The 22,796-nt window shown below is 41.2% G+C and overlaps 1 protein-coding gene across 34 annotated transcripts in view; it reads right to left on the bottom strand.

The window, feature by feature from the left end:
- MAP2 (microtubule associated protein 2) overlaps positions 1 to 22,796 on the bottom strand; it is a 235,414-nt gene that overhangs the window by 191,661 nt on the left and 20,957 nt on the right. Inside the window, exon 1 of one of the 34 annotated variants that reach the window (XM_033008988.2) lies at positions 19,327 to 19,354. The exons of 31 other annotated variants lie outside the window; for them this stretch is intronic. The gene's annotated coding sequence lies outside the window, so the exon portion shown is untranslated. Of the gene's footprint in view, positions 1 to 3,395; positions 3,418 to 19,326; positions 19,355 to 22,796 lie in introns of those variants that run through there. 2 more of the 34 variants (XM_033008978.2, XM_033008984.2) reach the window with 2 other exon arrangements.

Here is a 22,796-nt window from a genome sequence, read left to right as displayed (position 1 = left end):
CAACAGCCTCGAGAGAAGGATGCATGCTATGAAGACAGCTGAGCTTATCCAAAATATCCATTGGCACATCTAGACACATCAAGATCTATTAACACCCTGGGTACGTTTCATTTTAGAAGACAGAATTACCAACCATTATTTATTGGAAAAAAAGCAGCACAGACATGCTATACTCTTCAGGGGTTTGAATGAGTTCTCAGACAGGTCAGTCTGAGGCTCACTTCTTTACAATATTTCGTATGACAAGCCAGAAGAAAGCACTAAGCCAAGAGAGTTTACAAGTATTTCATTATGTCCAAAATTGTCCAAAATCAACACCATGAAACTCAGTGACGTGAAGTGCTGCACTAGTGCTGCTGCAGAGACAGCAAAACTAAATGTTTCAGCACACAGCCTCATCCACCAACATCATAGTTGAAGCCCAACTGAGCCCTGGCTCAGCCCAGGTACACGACTTTGCACAGGAGGAGCTGGAATGCAAAGCCGCGTTTCTCTCTGCTGTACTGACTCTTAGGTGGAGGCAAGTCACACCCCACAGAAAATCCAAGTGAACAACTGGATATTCAACTTCCACAGTCAGATTTTCCAGAGCTCTTCTGTCAGAGCCATCAACCTAGTCGTGTCAACTGTTGTCTGCAACACAGACATGCCTTAACACAGGAGATAATCCTCTGAACTATAAAGCTAGCAGCTGTTCAACATGTCTGAAAGACTCGCAAAGGAGATTTAGGCTCATCTAAGTTAGGAACCTACTGAAGCTGTACACCACCTTCACTGGACAGTCAAAAAGAACCAGGTAAACAGGACAGGGGTATTTCAGGGAACTTGCCTCCACAACCAAGGTCTGCATCGTATCTCTTTCAAGTCCTTCCAACCTTCTACATTTACCTTTATTTGATCTGCCCACTGCAGATAATGGACAGTCCAAGATTTTTGATTGTTTGCCTGCCTGCATGTGATGAAGTGGAGCAGCAGGGGCTGTGGATATACTCTGAAGGCCTCATCCCTGAAAATACACTAGGCTAATTCATATTTTGAACTGAGGCTCATATTTGAAGCCTACTGCTGAGGCCTGCTCACAGCCGTCTGTGTGAAGAACGAACAAATGAATGTTCTGTTTCTTTAAGAAGCCAAAAATTTCAAAGCCCACTTTATCTCTAATTGGAGTAAGACCATTCCTCATCTGCTATGGTACTTGTGCTAGCCTCTCTTACCACGTTTCATGATATGAAAAGTTTAATGAGTTCTAAAAACCCCAGAATATTTTAGATTGTTTACACATGAAAAATGATCTGTCTCAGAGCTAAAGTTGGAGTAACGTAACAGATCTGTGGGGCATCTTCCCTGCTGTGCAAAAAAGGAGCAGACACACATTCAATATCGCTAATGGAAGCTGAAAGCCTAGTTTCCCAGGAGTTATACAGAACACATAGCCTTTCAACTTTAATCTCCCAGTTTCAGGGACAGGAATTCACAGTAAAAGTACATTGTACTCTGTCAGTACTTCTGCAGCGACGGAACATCAAAGATTCTGTTTGGTTCTTTGACTGATCCTGTTATCCTTTTGCCATTTTTTAATGCTTAAACACATTTTCAAAGGTGCAACTCAACACACTGCAAGGGTACCAACAGCCCAAGAAAAATATGTAACAAAAAGTGAGATTTGACTTTCAAGAGCAAATCAGTGTTGCTCTAACACTGCTCTTATGCCAGTAAATTCTTTATCCTCTCACGACAAGGCACTTCTGTTAGTATGAACCTGTAAATTCTGAATTGCTTCCTATTCTCATTCATAGGCAGTGTCTTCCTCATAGCAATTCAGATTTCTAGGGAGTTTATCCAGGATCTCTGCAGTTGCAAGTAAAATTAAACCACATCTTTTTATTACCTGCTTAGCCAATTTTCAATTTATTGGCATCAGCGCTAAAAGAGATAACACGGTTGGAAGCTTTCTGCGAGGAAAGACTTGCCTGACACTTTTTTCTTCTTCCATGAAATGTCATACTCAAAAGCCTGACTCCTAGCTAGGACAGAGCAGCACAGCTCTACCAAAATGTCAGGGAATGGCACTGATTCATAGTAGCCAAGGATCCACTTTGGACACACGCCTTGGGGAACCACAACATAAGTTGTTCCTTTCTCTGTAGTGATGAAAACATGCTTGAAAAGTATTTCTGCCTTCTTCTGCTGCCAGAGATCCTACATGTTCCCATTCTCTCCCTAAAACAAATCCTTAAGTGTTTCTCCTGTTACTCTCATAACATCTGGTCCCGAGACCACAAAGTCGATCAGAACTTCACCACTGACCATCATTTGCCAACCACATTACCACACTCAGCCCTGCCAATCACAGCTTTTCAAAAGGAAGCATTAAATGAAGAGCCTACTTCTGTCTTGCAGGCTCCTACTATTTTAACGTCCAAACATCTCCCAGTCTACAATCTTCACCTTCCCAATTCTTCCATGAGGAAGGATTAGTTGTCCCAGTACAGAAGCGTAACTGAGGCACAGAGAGATTAAGTTACTTACTGCAAGTTCCCAAGAAAATCTTTAAAAACACACGCAGACCTCAATTCAGATGACATCTGTCACACAGCCTCAGCTGGTGCTAAGGGTACTCATTAAACAGGCTCACAGCAGCTACACAATTTTGAAAAGTCGATAAGCAGCCCTAGTTAAGGGTTAATAGTTGAGAAAAACTCCTTAACTACCACCACAAGCAGCTTCCTTTCAACCACCAGCAAATCAAATAAGAATAGAATGCAAAGCTTCAATAATACAGAAAAGGGGAAGAAAACAAACAAACAAACAAAACAAAACAAAACAAAAAAACATAGCAACCAAATGACACTTATTTCTAAAAATCAAGTTCAATTTAAAGTATTCATATCAGAAATCAGTAAGAATTCTTCTGGAGTTTCCAAGTGTCACACACATGAAGGATTACTTGGGAAGAATATTTCTTAATTAGATAATGAATCAATTCAATTTGTAGTAACCTTATATATCTGAAACACTCAGATGGGCTGATTTGGTAAATACGAATCTTTAATAACCTAAAAAGACTCTGCCAATCTAGATAAGAAAAAAAGAAGTTAAACAACTTTTTTGAGAAGTTTAAACTCCAGCTTCCTGATGCAAAGGTTTTAATTATAAGATCACAGTGCCTTTCCACAGGACCTGCTCCTCAGTCTTACAGAAATTAAAACTACTCCAGGGTTGAAGCAAAGGAGGACAGCGCTCTCTGACACCACAACTCAAAGGCACATAATAAAGCAAGGACTGGGGATGAGGAAAGGAGTGTGCAGATGTGAGGATGATGGCCTCAGAGTCAAAGCAGGATGACCTAGACAACTATTTCTTTCCCAGCCTACGCCCAGGATCTGGTGTCCTACCTGCATCTCCATGCCCAGACTGCTCACACAGGGTCAGAGCAGCGTGCTGCTGACTCCACAGTGAGCCTGAACAGCTTCCACTGAACATCTGCAAGTAGGGTTACTTGGACTTCAGAAGTTTGTTCCACCTCCACAGTGTAAATGCACCTCCATTTCACCACAGGGTTCTGAAACACAAATTCCTAAACATGTGACACAGCAAGATAATGTAAGAATGACTGATATGGAAAAATCAGTATTTTCAGAACAGTCCCAGACAGTTTGCAGAAAACAAAAAGAATGAAGACATGCACTGAAAATACAGAAGAAAAACAAAAACACTAGGTGGCTGTTCTCAAATGGAGCAATATCCGTAACATGCACTTAATGAGGCAGGAGTTCTGTGGAAACAAGTAATAATGTGATCCCATAATTAAAGACTGCTTTATAATACGTATGCAGAAGGCTGACACAAAGACTGCACAAACACCCTTTATTCCAGTACTTCCTGAAATGAGCCATTTGACTCAACAATGTTAAAAGGTTCCTTTAACAGCTTTTTGAGTCTGTGATACATCATCTAGATGTAACTGAGGTCAAGTGCATTAAGAATCTGAGTAACATTCTGTGCTGCAACATGACAAAAGAGGCACTGTCTGAGCTGCAAGGGCTGACTAGCACTCAATCTATTTCTATGGCCATACTAGAAACATATGTGGAAGCATTAAGAACTTGGAATTCATTACAAAGACTTTTTTTTTTTAATCCTGAATAAATATATAAATACTAAGTCTTTGGTGGCCTCTTAGTCCCTGTATGAATGACAGTGTCATCACAGAAACAGCACATTAACAACACTACCCAGTCTAAAGGTTAACTGGGGAAGACAAGGACACATAGCAGGTCTTTCTGGGTGCCTCAACCAGAGACCTCAGTGACAAGTAACAACGGCAAACTGATTCAAATCTGTCTTAGAAAACCCATTTTTTACAGATTTATTAAGTTTTAATTAGTAGGCACAAGCATCACTTTAGTTTTAAATAATCCTTCCTTGAGAAGGGACATGATCTCTATTGTATTTGCATTTCAGCCAAGGAACAATGCACTTTTTCCTTTATTAAAAGGTCTGACACTCACTAACATAATTAATGAGCAGCTTTGAATGTGATCTTCCTTTAAAACCCTCTATTCAGGATCAGAATGCTGTTTATAATTATAGGTGCTGAGCAAAGAGCTTGTCTTGGTACATTTCCAAATGCTACATATAAAATTAATCTCCAGCTTTTTTTCAAGGTAGAGATTTTCAAAGGTTCAAAGGGCTTTCAGAACGGAGGGGTTTGATTTAATAGGGGCTAGTCACTAAATGCAGTTACTCAAAAAACTCCTCCAACTGCCCTAAACTGACTGCTGTGACAACTGTTCTTATGAGCAAAAAAAGGAAACTGGGCTCTGACACAGCAAGCTGTGATTCTCGAAAGTAATCCATTATCACTTATGCAGCCCTACTAACCTCAGTAGGTGCCACCACATAACCATTTGTAAAACCAAGACATCCCAAGTACAGGGCCCACGGGATCCCATGCAACATTTTGGCTGACACTTTTTGCTTCTGGAATAGTCTCTATGACAGCATATTTCTACCAAAGATACCAAGAAAGCACTTGGGAGCCAGCAAGTGCAGCTACAGCATTAACTAAATTAGACCACACTTGTCAAAACTCTAGACCACGTATTGATGTGAGATAGAGAAGGTGTCTGACAGGGCATGCAATGTTAACCTAACCACACAGGCAGAGGCCACTTGAAGTAATTATGTTCAGGACCCATGTCAAAGAGAGCAGAGGGTTTATAAAGACACACATGTTCTGGTTTTCAGTACATGGGTGTGCAGATATGCATGTATGTATATATATATATATACAGAGTAATTATACCAAATTTTTTTTTTTTTAAGAAAAGACAGGAAAGGAAGGCACATGGAAAAGGAAAGGCAGCCAGGACAAAAACATCCAAAGAGCAAGTATATTGAAAATTAAACATCCTACTCACAGTAGGTTCTACAAATACTTTCTGAGCATTGGCTTTTACAAGCACAAGACTGATACTGAATCAGAACGACCACTTCCAGTCTGGAAGGCGAAACCAAGAGCATACCTGATTTGAGCCATCCTATATGTCAATTTACACCTTCAAAGCATGTAGCCACACAGTCCCACTTTTTTAATTAAAGGCTTAATTTCTTTTTAAATCCTGTATCACCATAACTTTGACAGTGAGTCCTTCCACAGCAGTTGAAGTGCACACCATCTCAGGATAATGCCTTCTGCTGGCTGCCAAAGACTGAATCAAGCTAATCAGCAGTATGCTGTTGCATGCTGATGCTGACACTTCAGGGAATCACAAAATATTCAGTTCAACTCATTAATCCTTTAATGCTGCTTCCCATCGATCACAGAGCTCACTGTAATTGCAGGTTTTAAAAAGAACCAATAAGATTATTAACAGAGCAATGCAGAGGACAGCGCAAGAAGATAAGGACTTCAGATGCCAAATCATTTCTATGCAAAGCCTATGCTAATGGCCGAATGCCCTCATATACATCAATGTCAAACCATAGGCAGAATTACCTGTATGTAATGTCCACAGAAGCATAGTAAGCCAACAAGCTGCAAGAGCATACTGCAAGCAAAAATAATTTCCTAGGTGCAATATTGGTCACCAAGTTTAGGCACAGGCACCTCATATTACAAAGGCTGAGTCCAGAAACTCCACTGCTGAACGTGTGGTCGCTGGACAGTTGAGCCAGGGAGCCAGTTCCGTCGCTGACCCCTGGTGAACCTCTGTCTCCAACAGCACGCTCCAACCCTGCTGAACAGACTCTCCTACACACGGGAGTCACAGGAAACTTGACCTAATGACTTTGCAGTCTCACCACACCCTTCCACACTTGCAGCTAGTTTTTCTCTGCTATGTACAGTGAGCATACAATTCTTCAGAAAAAAAATTGCTGTCTCTTACTGGTAAGTCCCATCATCCAATTTTCAGTTTCTGTCTGCACTATACTGGCTTTATGTATTAGGCTTTCTCTCCCATTCACCCCTCCCAATTTACTTTGCAGCATTTCACAATCCCTTGGCAATGCAGACAAATCACTTCCTACTGTCAGCCTTCTATCACCCTTCTTGAATAACATTAGTGAGACATACACTGGCTTTGGGTAGCTGGACACTCTTGGCCAAGACAAACTGAGGCAGGCATTCTCTAGCACACTCAGGAGAGACTCTTCAGGGTACCAATTTATTTGAAAACTATAGAGCAGGTAAGTGTATGCTCTTCTGTCCAGGTCTCAAGATTTTATCCCATCTCCTCCCCTCACGTGTTAAGAGTGGGATCTTACCCACACTCACTGACCCCAGGAATACTGTAAGATATACCGTCCCAGCATAAAATCACGGAACATATCAGGAGGCATGTGCGCTGTCAGGTAACCCTGATATGGGTGTTTACTCCACCACTTAACATCAGTGCTTAAAATCAGCTGTCTTTGGCTAGGATGCTCAGTGCTCAAGTACCTGTCACCATCCACCTAGACAAACTACACTGTTCCAGATTTTCTCCCTCAGGTTACAATCCTCACCAGGTTGCTCTGCAAATATACCACATTTCTCTCTGATTTCCCACTGTCTCCCTGGAATCCTCAAGTACTTTTCCCCTATACCCCTTAATCATAGCAATGCACTCGTGTAAGGCCAGCTACCATCACCCTTGTCAGCACTTTTTTCTAGTGCTTCCAGAAGTCCCAAGGAACATGTAAGCCAAGTGCTGTAACAACACAGGGGTACCGTCATCACCACCAAACAGAGAAGGCACAAGATCTCCTGGGGTTTTTTGTCTCGCAATGCCCATGATTTCTCTGCTTAGCACTGAATTCTCAACTGTTACACCTTAAAAAGTTCAAGATACAAATACTCATAGTTCAATACTAAAACTGCTTTCCCCATCAGCTGACTGCAAAGTCTTGCCATCCTTGGCTCTCAGGCAGACATGGGACGCGTGCACCTGAGAGGCAAAATTTCTGTGCTAAAGCCCTACAGATAGTACTGTGTAGCCATAACTACCTCAGCTAGGACTCTTCTGCACTTGACCATGGAAGAAAGCGCAATCATTAGAGCAAATTACCAAGGAACAAACAGCAAACAGCACTCATGTCAAATGCAGTCAAGGTTACATACATGGGTACATTGAGTTGATAATGTTTTTAAGGCTAGAGCCTAATTTGCACTGCCCTCAGCTCAAAGGCAAATATGCCAGCAGTAATAGTAATTGAACCAAAGAACTGGATAATTCTGCCCTAAGGAGAGAACATTTGGTAAAGGCTGAATCAAAAGCCAGAACGTCCCCCATAAGAGAAAGCTTCAGCACGTCCTGTTACCTGCAAGTCATTCGAGCACTGTGAATAGATCCTATAAGGCATGGATGACACACCTGGCCTAGGCTCAGCAGAGGAAGCCATCACGACTGTGTGGCAGGCCTAAAATCGCTGCAGCGGAACAAAGCCGTACTGCAGGCAAGCACAACAACCAACCACCCATTCAGCATACAAGACTTGGCTGTGTGGTCACAGCCTGTGTATTTTCTTTCATTCACATTTATTCAGCAAGCATCAGCCTTAAGACAAGGCATCTAAAAGCACAACTTCCCAACTTTGACCATCAATCAAAAATTAAACAAGGTAAACAAGACAAGCAAAGAGAGTACACTTCATCATCCCCATCAGTGAACACTGTTTTCACTTTTCCTTTTCTTGAAGAAAAAGAGATGGTTAAGCAGTCAATGGTTGCTGGGGGTTTTATTCATTTCCACATGTTTGATATTTACAGAAAAATAATTCTCATCATCTTACCCTGTGTTAACTCCAATAATGTAAACTGACAGCTTTGCTTTTACTATTCATCCCTGTCCAGGACAGCAGTTCTGGTTCCTATTCAACACTTAAAATATTCACCCATATACTATATCCCCTGTCCATTTCAGAATCATCTTAATTATTCAGTCATCTACTACAACAAGAATTTCTTTAGACAAGATGTCCTAAACAAGGCATGTATGGAATCCGTTTCAGTAAAGGAATTGTTTTCTTGTCAGATTAGAAAATAAATTGATAAAATTACTCTTGCTTTCCAAGATAACAGATGTGTTACACCAATTCCTTAGATTTCTTAGCTTTAGGGTAGAAATTTTTAAAAACATGGTAATGCTGGGACAGACCACAGAATTCAAATTCCTGATCACCTTTCCAAAAAAGCACACCTTCAAATATTCAGTCCTCTTGATGCGGGTAGCAGGACCCACAGTACTAGTTACACACAAAAAGTCTGGAACTGGGGATTATAAACCATATTCTTTGACCACACAATCCATCAAGCAAAATCTAAGAGTTTTCTGCAACTAAGAAGGGAAAAGCTAAACCTTGCTGCACAGAGAGGATCTTTTCCCTGCATGGATCTAGTTTGGATACTTTGCAACAGATCCACCAAGGAGGAGATATATATATATGTGTGTGTGTATATATAAATGTGTATATATATATATATATATATATACACACACACATAGACACACACAGACACACCCCAAAATGCAGTGTTTGCTGCTACTCTGAAGAACCACAGGCTGGATATCCCTCTCCCTCCTCCCTTCCCAGTCACCTGGAAAATCCTTGTGGCTTTACAAGAGCAGAGACCACAGCTGTCCAGCTAAACACACAGCAGCAGCTTTTGGATGACTACCAAAGACAGCTTTACTCAGGCCAGGGAAAACTGTCCTGAATCCCAGTGTGGGGGGCCTGCCTTACCCAGAGATTTTCCACTTCCACGGCAGCTCGGTGAGTGCGGAGTGACTGGGGCACAACGCCATGGGCAGTGGGAGTGGGCCTGGCCGGCACGGAAGGGCATCCTGCGCCAAGGTGGATGCTGAGCACATGGGCAGGCAACCGCCCCTTGCAGCAACAGCGTCCCAAGGGAAGACACAAGAGAGAAGGTGCTTGTGGCCTGGCTAATTCTGTAATTGAATAAACTCTTAACAGCTCTCTGGTGGAAGAATTGGGCAGCTTTTGTGAAAAATTATAAACTAAATCTGCTTTTCTTCCGAGGTTTTGTGGATAATTTTACTCTTTACTTTGCAAGCAAAAGATTTGAATTTTTCATTTAAGTATTTCTGCAAAAGTTCAAAGTTCATAAAAATTGCAATCTTCCAATTAAAAAAATAACAACTGAGTGGTATTGAAAATATTTAATCATTATTAAAGTATTTAACACAACAAAAGATGTCATTGGGTTCCTTCACCTCATTGCAAATAACTCATCTCGAGCTTCCACAGCCTTGCCCATCTACCAAAGCAGATGCTCCATGACAAGCAGCTAAACTTTCAAATTGCCTAATATTGCAGGAAAGCATATGCACAAGAAGTATGGTTTATAACAGGCAGAGGAGGAGCCTATAAATTGTATGTGCAATTAAAAAAAAAGCCAAAAACCAGATTGTATTCAGCACTAAATATTTAGACAACGGCTAAGGAAGAATAACTGGAATGACTCAAATGCTCATTCAAACTGTGTGTGCAAAGGGGAAATAAAGAATTTTCACATGACAATCTGTTTGACAATAATATAATCTTCAATGTTGTTTTCCATCAATCTACAGCAAAAAAAGGCATAATTCTATTTATTATTATATTAAAACCAATGTCTGTGCCTGCAAGTTTCCTTGAGAAAAGGTGCACAAAGTACTCCTTTTTCTGCAAAGGCCATGGAGAAAAAGAGGATGAAATATTTCAATACTTCCTGCATCAAATTCATGCTGTAGCCAAGAAGACTAATTAATAAGGCTGCTTCACCAGCTGTCATAAAAATACTACTTTTTTTGTTGTTCTTCAGAATAGGCTTATTGCATTTTTACCCATTTAAAACATTCAAACAAATATGTGAAAAATAACTTTCTGATGAGTCTAGTTTTATCCAGATAGAAAAAGCAGCCATGGAAACACACCTTTTTTTCAGTCATGTCTGGTTTGCAGATTACAACAGGTAAAATCATGGAAAAATTTATTAGTCAGTAATATATAACCAGCAATTCCTTTCCATTTTGACTCACACCCCCTTAATTTTCAGAGTTGCTTGTTATTCTTTGGCCAGCAATAAAAGACTGAGATTTTCTGAATTGCAAACCATTTGAAAACAGTGCAAAAGCAGTTCAGTAGAAAGAAAGAAAAATTTGAAAAATAAAGTCATTTCCCCTAAATTTTGCTGGTGAAAGTTTGCCATCCTTTTCAAACCGTCAGAAATATTTATTTATATTATTCAAGCCATCCTCATTATGGTACATAAAATCAATTTCAGCAACACCGCTTTACTGTATCTTTTAATTAAGATATTTATCAGTAATGATAAGAGCCTGTTGCCACAGAAAGAATAATTGACATTACTAGATAAATTTTAAAATACTATCTTTGAAACTTGTCCATCAGATACAAGTTTCAGAATCTTATCTAAATTCACTCTTCTAACAACATGACAAACTCTGTAAACATTTCCAACCATTTCAGCATTACCTACATCAGACATATCAAAGAATGCTATTCACATGCTCTGCTTTAGCCTGCTTTTTGCATACAAAAAGTCAAACAAGTTTAGAGTTTTCAGGATCTTTGTTTTCTCTTTTATATACCATTCCTGACAATGATTCCTTAGATCTCAAGTTTCCCCAGTGGAAATCCCTCAATTTCTTTATCAAACATATCAAAGTTTTAAGAGAAGATTCTGTGTTTAAATCAAAGGGATTTATTTTGCAAATAGCAACTTTCTGGGGAAAATGTCTTTTATTCAGTCCTTCTGTTTTTCTCACTTTGTTGTCAATGATACTTAATTCACCACAAACAGATGCTTGACAAGTGTCTTGCCCTCTACCCCAAATAAATGCTTTGAAATGAGAAAAGATATCAGTACTTTGGTGTTTTGTTTTGTTTTTTTCCTATGAGAATTTGCAGTGTATTATACAGTAGCAAACCTTACCATCTTAAAGAAAAAAATCTCTGTGCAGTACAATGGTAGGGTAGCAGAGATGGTCATAACTCCTCCTCAACCTTCCTTTTTATGGCATCTTTATCAGGACAGCAGTAGATGAGGACAAAGCAGGGCACTCTACCCAGACAACACAGCAGGAAAAACTGGATATTCCTCAGAGCAATCACTGCAGAGCTGGGAATGTGATCACAGCTTTCCTTTCCATTCTCAAATGAAAATCGATAGAAGGAAAGATAAGACATTTCTTAGAAATGCATGTGTTAACCTTATATTTTATACATCTAAGTGCCACATCTTTTATGTTCTGTCCTTTTCTAAAACACATGGAGTTTTTGCTTCTTACTATCATATACTACAGTCCCAATGCTTGGGACAGCTGGGATATTCTATTTAGCAGTCATTTCTTGAGCCTTCCATCATTTTCTTATCAGCACAGCCACTCTTAGCCTTTCCGGCAACCACAGTATATTATAACATCTTTTTTCCATTTATCCTTGAATGATCAAAATGACATTTCAGAATTACACAATAAATATATTTAAAAGGAACAACAGACATTTGAGAAGATAAAATAAACAGAGGTACTGGCACAATGCCACACCACCAGTCTGGATGTGGGAAGTGCATCCTGTATGGCACATCACCTGTTTTCAGCCACTGTTTACACCTTCAAATGGTCTTCCCAGCATGTCATTCTCTAGGATGTTTGATTTCTCTCTAGGTTTATTCGAGAGAAAGTCTCAAAGTGGACCACTACAAACTGTTTCAGTTCTCATTTCCTCAAACCAACATTGACATTGGTGTTTGCCTAGCCCTCCTCCTATACCTGCATCATATGACTCCAAAACTAAAAGAAAAAAAAAAATTCCAAAGCAGAGCTACTGTAGCATAATCTATGTTGATACCTACATGATCTAAAAGGTAGGGTCTGAAATGCAACCAAAGTAACTCACTGGCTTTCAGAAGCCTTATCACAGCTGTACCCAGATACCTCACTGTCACCAAGTCTTTCTCACAGCAGACCAGACCAGACCAGAATCCTGTCACAAAACCCTAATGTGGCTGCTCTGACCACAGCCCAGAGGCGCGTTTGGCACTGCATCCCAGAAGCTCTACAGCTGCATTAGGGCAGCATTTGCTTACAGGCTAACTGCCTTCACATCTTCATTAAGATCCCCACTTCTGGGTCTTGGACTACATCAAGGATCTTTGCATCATGCCACTTCGCTAGCCAGACACGGTCACCCAAACGGAGTTTATACACAAAACAAGGACTAAACCTGGCTTTCCGGGGTCCAAGTGCAATTCAGTGTCCTATTTCTTAGAGCAGAACACCAAGCCTGGGCTTTTACTCTTTCACAGAACTACAGTGTAACAGGAATACAATACTCTGTTAAAGCACACAGACTGTTAAATAGCACTTGCCTTGTTCAACTTCATTTGCAAAATCCCAAATCCAGTTTTACAAATGATTTTAAATGCATCTGTCCTGCAGTGGGTAGCATCACTAAGACCTGCTTCCACTATACAGGGAGGGAGTCTTCTCTGGCTGCCAGCTTTGTAGCTGGGTTGGTTTTCAGCTAGAAGCAAGTCTTGGCCAATACAGACCACATGGCATGTGCACAAGTAAAACTAGTTGTGTCAGTGCGAAGCAAAGCCCAGCAATAACACAGTCATGCACAAAACTTTTCACTAGTCCTCCCTGCAAACGTGACTCCTCATCTAGCTCTCACTGCTATGAAAACAGTCATAAGGGGATTAAAGCACAGATGTCTCACTGCCTTCCTCCCCCCACCCTTAAAATCTAACTATTAGGTTGGCCTTATTTATACTAAAAAAAAAAAAACCTGTTTGCCAGTGTGTACTACCCTTGGTGATGTCAAGAGTTTCAGACAAATCTGTGATTCAAAGACCATGGAGAAGAACTAGATGCAATGTTTGAAGGGGAAAACTCCCCTCCCTTTGAAATGTAGATAAAATTCAAACTGATTTGAGCTAGTATAAACTTAATTAGACCCTGTAATAGTTACATTAAAACATCATGAGTGTCCTCTTTGGGTGTCCAGGGCTGTCTGGCATATTTAGGATAAAGAGCATCATTTATTACTCTCTGACCTCTCTTTTCAAGAGTGCCCAGCCATGTGCTTGCTATGATGCTCAGCCTGTGGGAATGGCAGAACATAGGGTCATTCAACAGGATAGGGCCAAAGAACCAACACTGTGAGGAAAGGGGCATAGAACTAGGGAGAGAGTACAGCAAAAGACCAAGAAACGGAACAATCCAAAAAGGAAAAGGTAACGAATTTTTATGCAGAAGGGAAACAACTCCTGCAGGTCCTCTGATAAGAAATTCTTTTCAGTAGGAAGATGTGCCACAAGGATTAAACTTGAGAGAACACCGGGGTGTGGTACAGTGTGGTGAGCAGGTGGTACACCACGCCTCATTACCCACCAACGCCAACGTGAACACCTCACACCTGGTCCCCCAGTCATTTTGAAGCAGAGTTCACAGTTCTGCTGTTAACATAGGAGCTGTTGCAACCCAATTCTTGAAAGTACCATTAGCCAGAGATGGAGATTTTCAGCCCCTCTGCAAAGATGACCAGTACGGGACAGCTCTAACCAGCTCCTGGGACAAACTACCTTCTGCAGCCCTTCAAAGGCATCTATCCCCCTTCAGGGCGTGTGCAAGTTGGGGACAACAGGACAGCAAATATTGCAAACATTTCACTGATGTGTGGGGATAGCAGGGTATGGTAGTCAGCAGGTCTGCTTCTACGTAATACATTCTCCCACCACCCCCTGAATAACTCTGGGTGATTTAGTGCCCAGCACCCCTCCATCCTTGTCCTACTTTGATGTCAGTTGTCCAGAACAACAGTTAACATCTCATCACAAGCCTTTATGTTGTCTAGCCTAGGCAGCCTCCCTTGCAGCATGCAGATGCTGCTACAGCACGGTTTTATAGCAAGGACACTTAGCATCCAGCATCAGTGTAAGCTACCTGAAAACTTAAGTCTCAAGTTCAAGATTCACTTAAACATTTCTCAGCCTTGCTGCAACTCAGCAGGCTCCACTTGACACACCTCTCTGCAGGCACTAAGATTTCCACAGAGCTATTTTACTTCTCCTATATTGGAAAATTGAAGGCTCTGTTTTAGGAGCTAAACAACATCTCCAAGCCCAGTAAGAAAAATAATAAACAAACACATACCCTGGAACATATCGGAACATACTGTAAATACTGATAAAGTCTGGGGTTTTCTGCCTCAGTGACCTTCTGTCCTAAAATAGCTGCTGAAATCCAAACTGATATTCTTCTCTGTTCTTTTGGCTTTCAGACAGTTTTGACAGTCCCATTACCATTGCCTTGTTTATCTCCTACTCATAGCTTCTCATCTGGACAAATATTTATTTTTGGTTCTTCTTAACTGTGTATGCAGTTTTCATTACTACCAGAAGGCACTTCAGAAGGATAAACAATAATTTCCATACTCATTTGACGGACACACTGCTTTGTTTTCCCCTCTGTTTAGGAAGGGAAAAAAAGTATTGATTAGCTATCTTCAATTATTCTTAAGCTTCCCTCCCAGGAATTGTATTACTGTCTCATTTACAATAATATTTACACCCTTAAGCCCTATTATGATTTGGCTTCATGGATTATAGCTCCAAGAAGATCAGAGGCCCAAAGGAAATTATTTATCTCCTTGGAAAATAAACCTCACAAACTTGGGACACACATATGGCACAGTCCTGTCAGTCTTAGCCAAAAACATCAAAATCTACAAATTTGTTTATCAGCAGAAGACTACCTGTGCAGATACACAGTTTGTATTTATGGTATCAGTAATACTCTAAAGGATTGCAAGTCCAGGCAATCAGTTCTATAATGACCCTTGTAAGAAATTCCCTAGTATTTTCAGTCTTTTACCCAGTATAAAGGAAGAAACCTATAATTCAGTCAGTCCTAAATACTGATTTTTAAACAGGTAAGAAGCACTTACGGCTTTGTAGTGGCAGAAATGATGTACTTGGGGTTTCAGGCTTTCACAATACATTTAACTGTACAAACAAACACAAAATCCCAAAACCAGTAAGTGGAACTCATTGGTCAATTTCCTGAAGGAACCTGACCCATACCATAGTAAAAAGGCAGTGAAACAAAGCTACTGTATCTGAACTGAAATAAGTAATTAATAGCAGGAAAGTAGCAGCAAACCAGGAACAGCAATACAGGAAATGAAGAATTATTTGATGCAAATGCAATTAATTTAGTAACATGACACTTAAAAATTACATTTTGTTTACCTTTCACAGAAGACCACTTTTACAGCCTGCAGTACACTAGGGTTTTTTTTCGTAATATAATTAGTATCAGTGGAAATAGACTTATCCTCCTGCTAAGAAAAGGTTAGTGGTATGCAACAACTTACCAAGCGTGAAAATAAAATGCTATCAGACAATTTTTTTTTATACCACACATGTCATGGAGCCACAGATTAAATCAGGACCTCACTTGAGTCATGTGTTATAAATACTATAAGGGCTTCTGCTCTGAAGAGTTTCCCATTTAAAGCCACCAAACACACCCCCACTCTCCCAAGGGGAGCCACACAGTTCCTAGCAGCACCTGCCTAAGCAGGGAAGACAGGGAGAGGTGATGGCAGAGGTTTTGGTACCTAAGTACCTACCAAACCTCCCAGTTCCTCCTCCCACACAAGCACACCTCCACACACCACAGCTGCTGCCTGGGGCAATACCCAAATACTACATGTTTAGTAAACACCAAGGTATGTGTTTTTAATACTGACCCAAGCAATGTTAGCAGGATAAGAATGAGACCACACAGGAGAACTAATTAAATAATAATCTTGTTGTTGGTTTGGCTGGTTTTGGTTTGCTGCTTCAACATTTATTTGTCTTTGTATCATCCATCTATTCAAAATCAACTGCAAAGGATGTATCAATCTTTTTTCGTGTAGTAATAGCATGGGGATAGCAGAAACAAACAAACATTTTACTCTCAAAGAATGTACTAATACTGAGAAAAGTAAAGTGATCCTGGCTGAATTTCAATAGTTTAAGCAAACAGATCCTTACTAGTTGAACACCACACTGCCTATAGGCAACACTGCCTGTGAGAAGCCCTTTAAAACAAAGTTTAGATCTCCTCTATCTCCCTTTCTCATTCACCAAGACAGATGGAAACAAAAACTTTCTAGAGAGTTATCACTGTGTTACTTCCCCAAGACAGAGAAGCAATGCAATTTGTTCAGAAAATATGCTACAGCGGATTTTCTAAAACCCCATTTTGCCGTGCATGTGAAGCTTTCAGCTCAGGCCGCACCAGGTCTGCTGCGAAACAAGGAGGCTCTGGGGCCCACAGCTGTTGGGCTGAGCCCCACTGAGAGCCCCTCTGAACAGGGCCATTTTAACTACAGTGTCTGCCAGTTTCAGTCTTCCAAAGACATAAGTGAACTCCGGGACATGGACAGCTGCGGCATTATAGTTCCTGATAACAGCCTATGGACCTGTCACAAACCACAAAGTATAAAAGATAGCACAAAACTGCACCAGAGAAGTGATGCAAACTAATTCTGTCTGATCAGAACCCACCAGATAAAATTTCAGGGGTCAGCAAGATTTCTGCTCTGCTACAGTGACAGATATGCAAATACCATGTTCATATGTTCACATGCCATGTCCATTTGCTAAGGGATATCAGACAGGGATCGGACCTGGCAGAGAACTCAGGCATAGTAATGCACTGGAACGAAGAAATCATTGTGAAAGCAATAAATCTTAATAATATTCTAGTATTAGCCACAAACAAAAGGTGCTGTTTACCTCAATCACTTTTTAAGAGCTTCTGAAAGACATTTTCAACCTTTAAAGACACACATTTTGCAGTCCATTTCCATAGCAGATTCCCAAGGAAGGTCCTGAAGCACAAACCAGAAGCCAGTACTGCTCCTCTGTTCTTCTCCCAGGCTCATGCACTTTTCATGTCCTACCTCGCAAAACTCAGCCTTAACCAGGCAGAAAAGATTTAACCCTGGCACAAGCTACACCAACAGCTGGCAGCTTCATCTTGGTATAAACACTTGTCACCCACAGACTGGCCAGAGGAGGAAAAAAAGTAACCTACGACCAGTGGGCACGTTCTGCTGCTGTGAGATTAGCTGCAGTGCAGAAACAGTTATTTTGGTCATGAACTAACTGTGTGCAGACCCTGTGGTTGTTCAGCAGCTGAACTGTTAAGCGTCAGAAACAAAACCTGCCTCTTCCTATCTTTTGCTATTATCTTCTGTTGATCCATTTGGGCCTGTGTGCCTCCCCTCTTCAGCAAAAACAGTACAGCTCTTTCCTGGGCACCTAAAATTGACTCTGTGCTGGGCCAAGAACATCACACGGAGGAATCCATTTCAACAAGCTGATATGGCAGAGAAATATAGGAGAAAAAAAAATCCTACTCTGTTTCGGAAAGCTACTCTGCCAGTTTTGTATATATATCCACTGCTGTTCCCTCGCTGTTCTTCACAGCTCCGCACATATGTAAATATAATTCTTGTTCAACAAGTGAACTCCCCAAAACAGAATGGCAAAAGAGAGTGAGCTGGGATCTGTGTTACTCTGTGTTGTTGCTCAAAGTCAATGCTTGAACTCAAACTGATGGTTGCACAAGTCACACCAGAGCTGACTACCTGCAGCACATCTGATCTTTATCATCAGTTTCCATTCAAGAGGCCACGGTCTTCACACAAAACTAGAATCATAGAATGATACAGGTTGGAAGAGCCTCTGTAGGTCTGTAGTCCAAGGACCTATCCCTAGCAGGTCACCCAGATTTCAGCCAGTTGATCTTCAAAATACTTTCAGACTGAAGAGTCTACAACCCCTCACAGTCTCCGTTCCAGTGTTTGACCACCCTCACGGTACAAAAGTTTTTCCTATACGTTACCTGGAATTTTCCCTGTTACAACTTGTATCCTTTGTGCTGGCCTTTTCATCATGCATTTCCAATAAAAGTTTGGCAGCACCTTTTTTATACCCTCGCTACCCACAAAGTAGCTAAAGGCAGCACTGAGACTTGCCCATAGCCTCCCCTCTTCCAGACAAGAGAAAAATATTTCTCTCCATCTCTCTTCACTGTCCCCTTAATCACCCTAGTGGCCCTCCACTGGAGTCATCCCAGTAGGCACCAATGTTGTTCTTACACTGGGGAACCTCAAACTGGACGTAATATTCCAGATGTGAGCTCTTGTACACAGCTGTGATTCTAGAGATCACCTACCTGACAGGTAGGCTGTAGTGCATTTCAGCTAAAAGCAATGCACTTCTCTGCACTGAGACATGAAAGCGGTGTAATTCTGTTTTTTACAGAAACTGCAGAGCGTAGCTCCCAAAGACAGGTAGAAGATGCCCATCAGAAATTCCAATTTACTTTCTGTCAAACCTTTACTCTTAACTCACTTTGCAGTGAGACTTCTGCTCCCATCATGAAGCGTTTTGAAGATTCCACTGTTTCCTCTGTCTTGAAGGCTCACCTGCACACACCCTGATGCAGTGTATTACACCTCACTAAAACCATGTAAGCTCCAAGTTAAAGCTAAATCTCACTGGGAAACAGAACAATAGCTCCCAATAACACATTATACTGCTGTTACGGAATTTCTTGGAGATGCAGTGGGACATGTAGAGTTCAGGGGTCTGTCAGCACTGCCTGCTGGGACAGACCGTACTTCTCACACAGAAGGGAGCAACGTTTTGAGCTCTCAGCAGAGAGACTCCCTACCAAGAAGAAAACATAATAAAACTTCCCAGAGTGACTCAGAAAGCTGAGCCCAAGCAAAAGGCAAAACCCTTACCAGGTTCTGAAAACAAACTTGAGTCTTTGTGCAGCAACAGCATCTAAATGGCTGGAGAGGTTGGCCTAGTGTCATGCAATCCATTTATCTAAATAAAAGTCTGGAAGAGGAACACATTACACATATTTCTGATTACTCACTTTAAGTGACTACAACTCTCTAAAAAATAAAATAGGTTGTTCAGCAGCCACAACATCTTCAATAAATTGCTGTCATCATTTAGTCTGACAGGGCACAATGAAAGCTAAGAACCCCAGTAGACTATATCAGACTTTTCAGGACAACTGCTCAAGCTTGCACACATTAACTATGTAATTACTGCCAGCAAGCATGAGATCTGCATGTGGGCAAGCCTAAGTCTGCAGAGAACACCTAGTAATGTGAGAGAGTACAAACTGCAGCATATATTCTTAACCTGCCGGCAAGAGGTTATGTGACCCATCCAGTTATGAGACATTACTGCTTTATGTCAGCAGAGAATGCCCTTGATTGTCACCTGACACATGTCATCCTGGCCAGCAAGTCCAAGGCCCTGAAAGTGTCTTCTCTACAGTACAGGTGAACACGTCTTTCAATGATTACAGGTTGTACCAATTCAATTTGTTTTCATTTCACCCACTCATCCATACTCGTTTTCCTAAGTCTTTTTATCTCTCTTCCTAAATTGCTGCAGAACTGAAGAAGGACCAAGTATTAGCTGAGGTGTCAGCTAGCGGCTCCAACTGCAAGCAGTTCCAAAGACTGAAATGTAAACACTTGCTCTAACTGGAGTGCTAGACTGAAATTGCAAGAAAGTTTTTAAAAAAAGTTAAACACAAAGCTGGCCTTCCTGTACTGTCTACAAAAGAAAATGCATCAGTAGTTCTCCAGTCACTCCTCCCCAGGTGTCATAAACACTGTCTTCTACTTGAGGTTGCATCTCCACAAGGTGTCAACCCAGCCACACACATGAATTCGTTGAGCTGAGCTAAATTAGCAAAGAGTTACTACTGCACAATAACTCAGTTGATCGGACTAGGAGAGGGAGCTGGCAAACACAGGTAGCTCAGACAGGAATGGGTGTCAGTGGCTGGAGCATTAACTTCTGCCACAAGCACTAAGAAAACAGAAAACAAGAAAATATGATTTTGGATGGTACCACAGCATTGCCCATCTGCAGTACTCTTCCCTAGGCCTTATTCTGATGCTCCGCCCAAGCCTCGCGCAAATGGCCTATGTGAAATTTCTTGATGGTGCAATCCAGCTGCTGGTGGACATAAATCCAGGTCACAAGATCCATTATCCACACAGCTGGCCCCTGCAGCGGCAGCATCACCAAAGAGGCCCAGGACTGAATGGTCACACACTTCAAATGGAAGTGGATAGGCTCACCCTTCAGTAATTTATCAGTTACTGATGGAAAAATATTAGTTCATAAATTCATTAAATGTTATTTCTCCATCTCTGAGGCTAGATGAATAATGAAAACAATGATTCACAAATGACTTATTACAAAACCAGCAAAACAAACACCGAGATCTGTTATTTACAGAGGATTGTTTCAGCAACTCCATCTCAAAGTGCCCGGGTGGAGTTTCCAGGTCTGCCTCTGCACCGGAGGACAGTATCTCAAACGTTGCAATCATGCTGAATACTTGCTATTCCTGTTTATCTGTGCTTCCAGCACTATTCCATCGAGCTTTCCAGTGCAAAAAATTAATTTTCAAAACAGAAACACATAAAGTAACTCTTCACATTAAAGGGATGTATTTGTTTTTACTTCAGCAAACTGCACTCAATATGCTTGACACTATTTCTAGTTTACCAAACAAACCACTTGAAGAGCGAATTACTGCAAAGCAGGCTGGAATGACTTTCTGGATATCACTCAGGTTTTGTGCAAGGAATCAGCTCTCCTCAAGGAGCAGAAAGAAGGGGGAATGGAGAGTCATCCCGTGTGCAGAGCCGCAGTGGAGGCATGGCTTCTCAGAGCAAACAGCTCCTTTCCAAAGGACCCCGGTGGAACCAGAATGGCTCTCTGCCGTGCACGCTGCAGGATCAGGATCTGTATCCACAAATGTGCATCCGTATGCACTGTCACAGCACGCCTGCATAACTAAGAAGCCAGCTCCCACTAAAAGCCAGTGGCATGCAGGGTCACAACCTTAAATGTAACTGTGACTCTAGAGGGGCAGATGGGTGCATGCTAGTATTTACCAACACCACCCAGGCTCCTCACCTCCCAGCACTTCCAGTAATAGCTAAGGTTCACAGACACCAGGATCATTTGCAATTACAAGGAAGGTTAAACACACTTTAAAAAAAAACCCAGCTGGAAATCACCAATGCATTTTACAAAAGCTCTACCCAAACCAGTAAGATTTTAAGTGGCAACAGTAAAATTGCATTTCTCCTTTTGAGATGGCACAGAGGTCCAACCCCAGATGATAGACTACTAGGAATTTGATATAATCTAAATGTAACAAGTTTTTTTTAATGATGTGGTTAAACAAATCTACTCTCAGGAGAACCCATCTGAAGCCAATTTACAATGCCAATTTTTTTTTTTTTTCTTTTTAGTTGCCAAGTTATTATTATCCTGTAATCTCTAAAGATACTGAAAGTCCTTATGATGGAAATACAGCCTTAACTACAGAAAAATATTCTGATATCTGAGCATACTCAGTTCAGTTTTTGGTTGACATCAGATGTTAAAGTAGTTACAGTTACCATTTTCCTAAAGTTGCATATCCTTCTTTGTAAAAAAAAATATTTGTCCCCAAGAACAAAACAAAAAACTCCTGTGACAGGTGGTCTTCACCACTATAACCACCTGATCCAGGAGACAAGCCAGAGCTTTTCTAATTTTAGATACTAAATCGACTTCTACTAAAAACAACTCCTTTTTGAGCAGCAAAACCTATGGCTATAGGTGCTTACTTTCATGATGATGGCAGAGATGAGAAATGGGGAAGGAAAAAAAAAAAAAAAAGGATTAATTGCAAACTGATTAGATAATCTGAACACAATGCAAATGCACTGAAGATAAATTTAACAAGCATTAGGAAAAGTAAACTGACAAGTTCACAGGTTCTCACCCTCTCCATGAAAATAAAAAGTTAAATAAGATCACTAAAGCTTTTTCCCTCGTTCCATCGCATGAACTGAAATAGTGACACACTTTTTGAAGAGAAATACTGTCCCTGTACTCAAGACCTAAAGGCCTTTATCTCATTTGGTCTCACGCTGCACAGAGGGAATTCAGCCATCAACATCAATGGCACCTCCATCAAGGCCCAGGCACTCTTCTTCCCCTCCAAGAGTTACCCTCAAGTCCTCTGGGACAACTCCGAGCCAGCTGCAGACACAGAGTCTTCAGCCAGGTGGGACCTGGGAAGCCCCAGTGCCCACCCCGTAGAACTCCAGGCAGTCACCCACCCAGATAGGAAACACTTTTCTTTGCATTACATACAAGGGAACACACTACACTA

This window comes from Tyto alba, unplaced genomic scaffold (genome assembly GCF_018691265.1).
Source record: "Tyto alba isolate M040663 unplaced genomic scaffold, T.alba_DEE_v4.0 Super-Scaffold_7, whole genome shotgun sequence".
Classification (NCBI taxonomy): Eukaryota; Metazoa; Chordata; class Aves; order Strigiformes; family Tytonidae; genus Tyto; species Tyto alba.
Note: the sequence above shows the minus strand (reverse complement) of the source record. Positions and strands in the feature narration are given on the sequence as shown.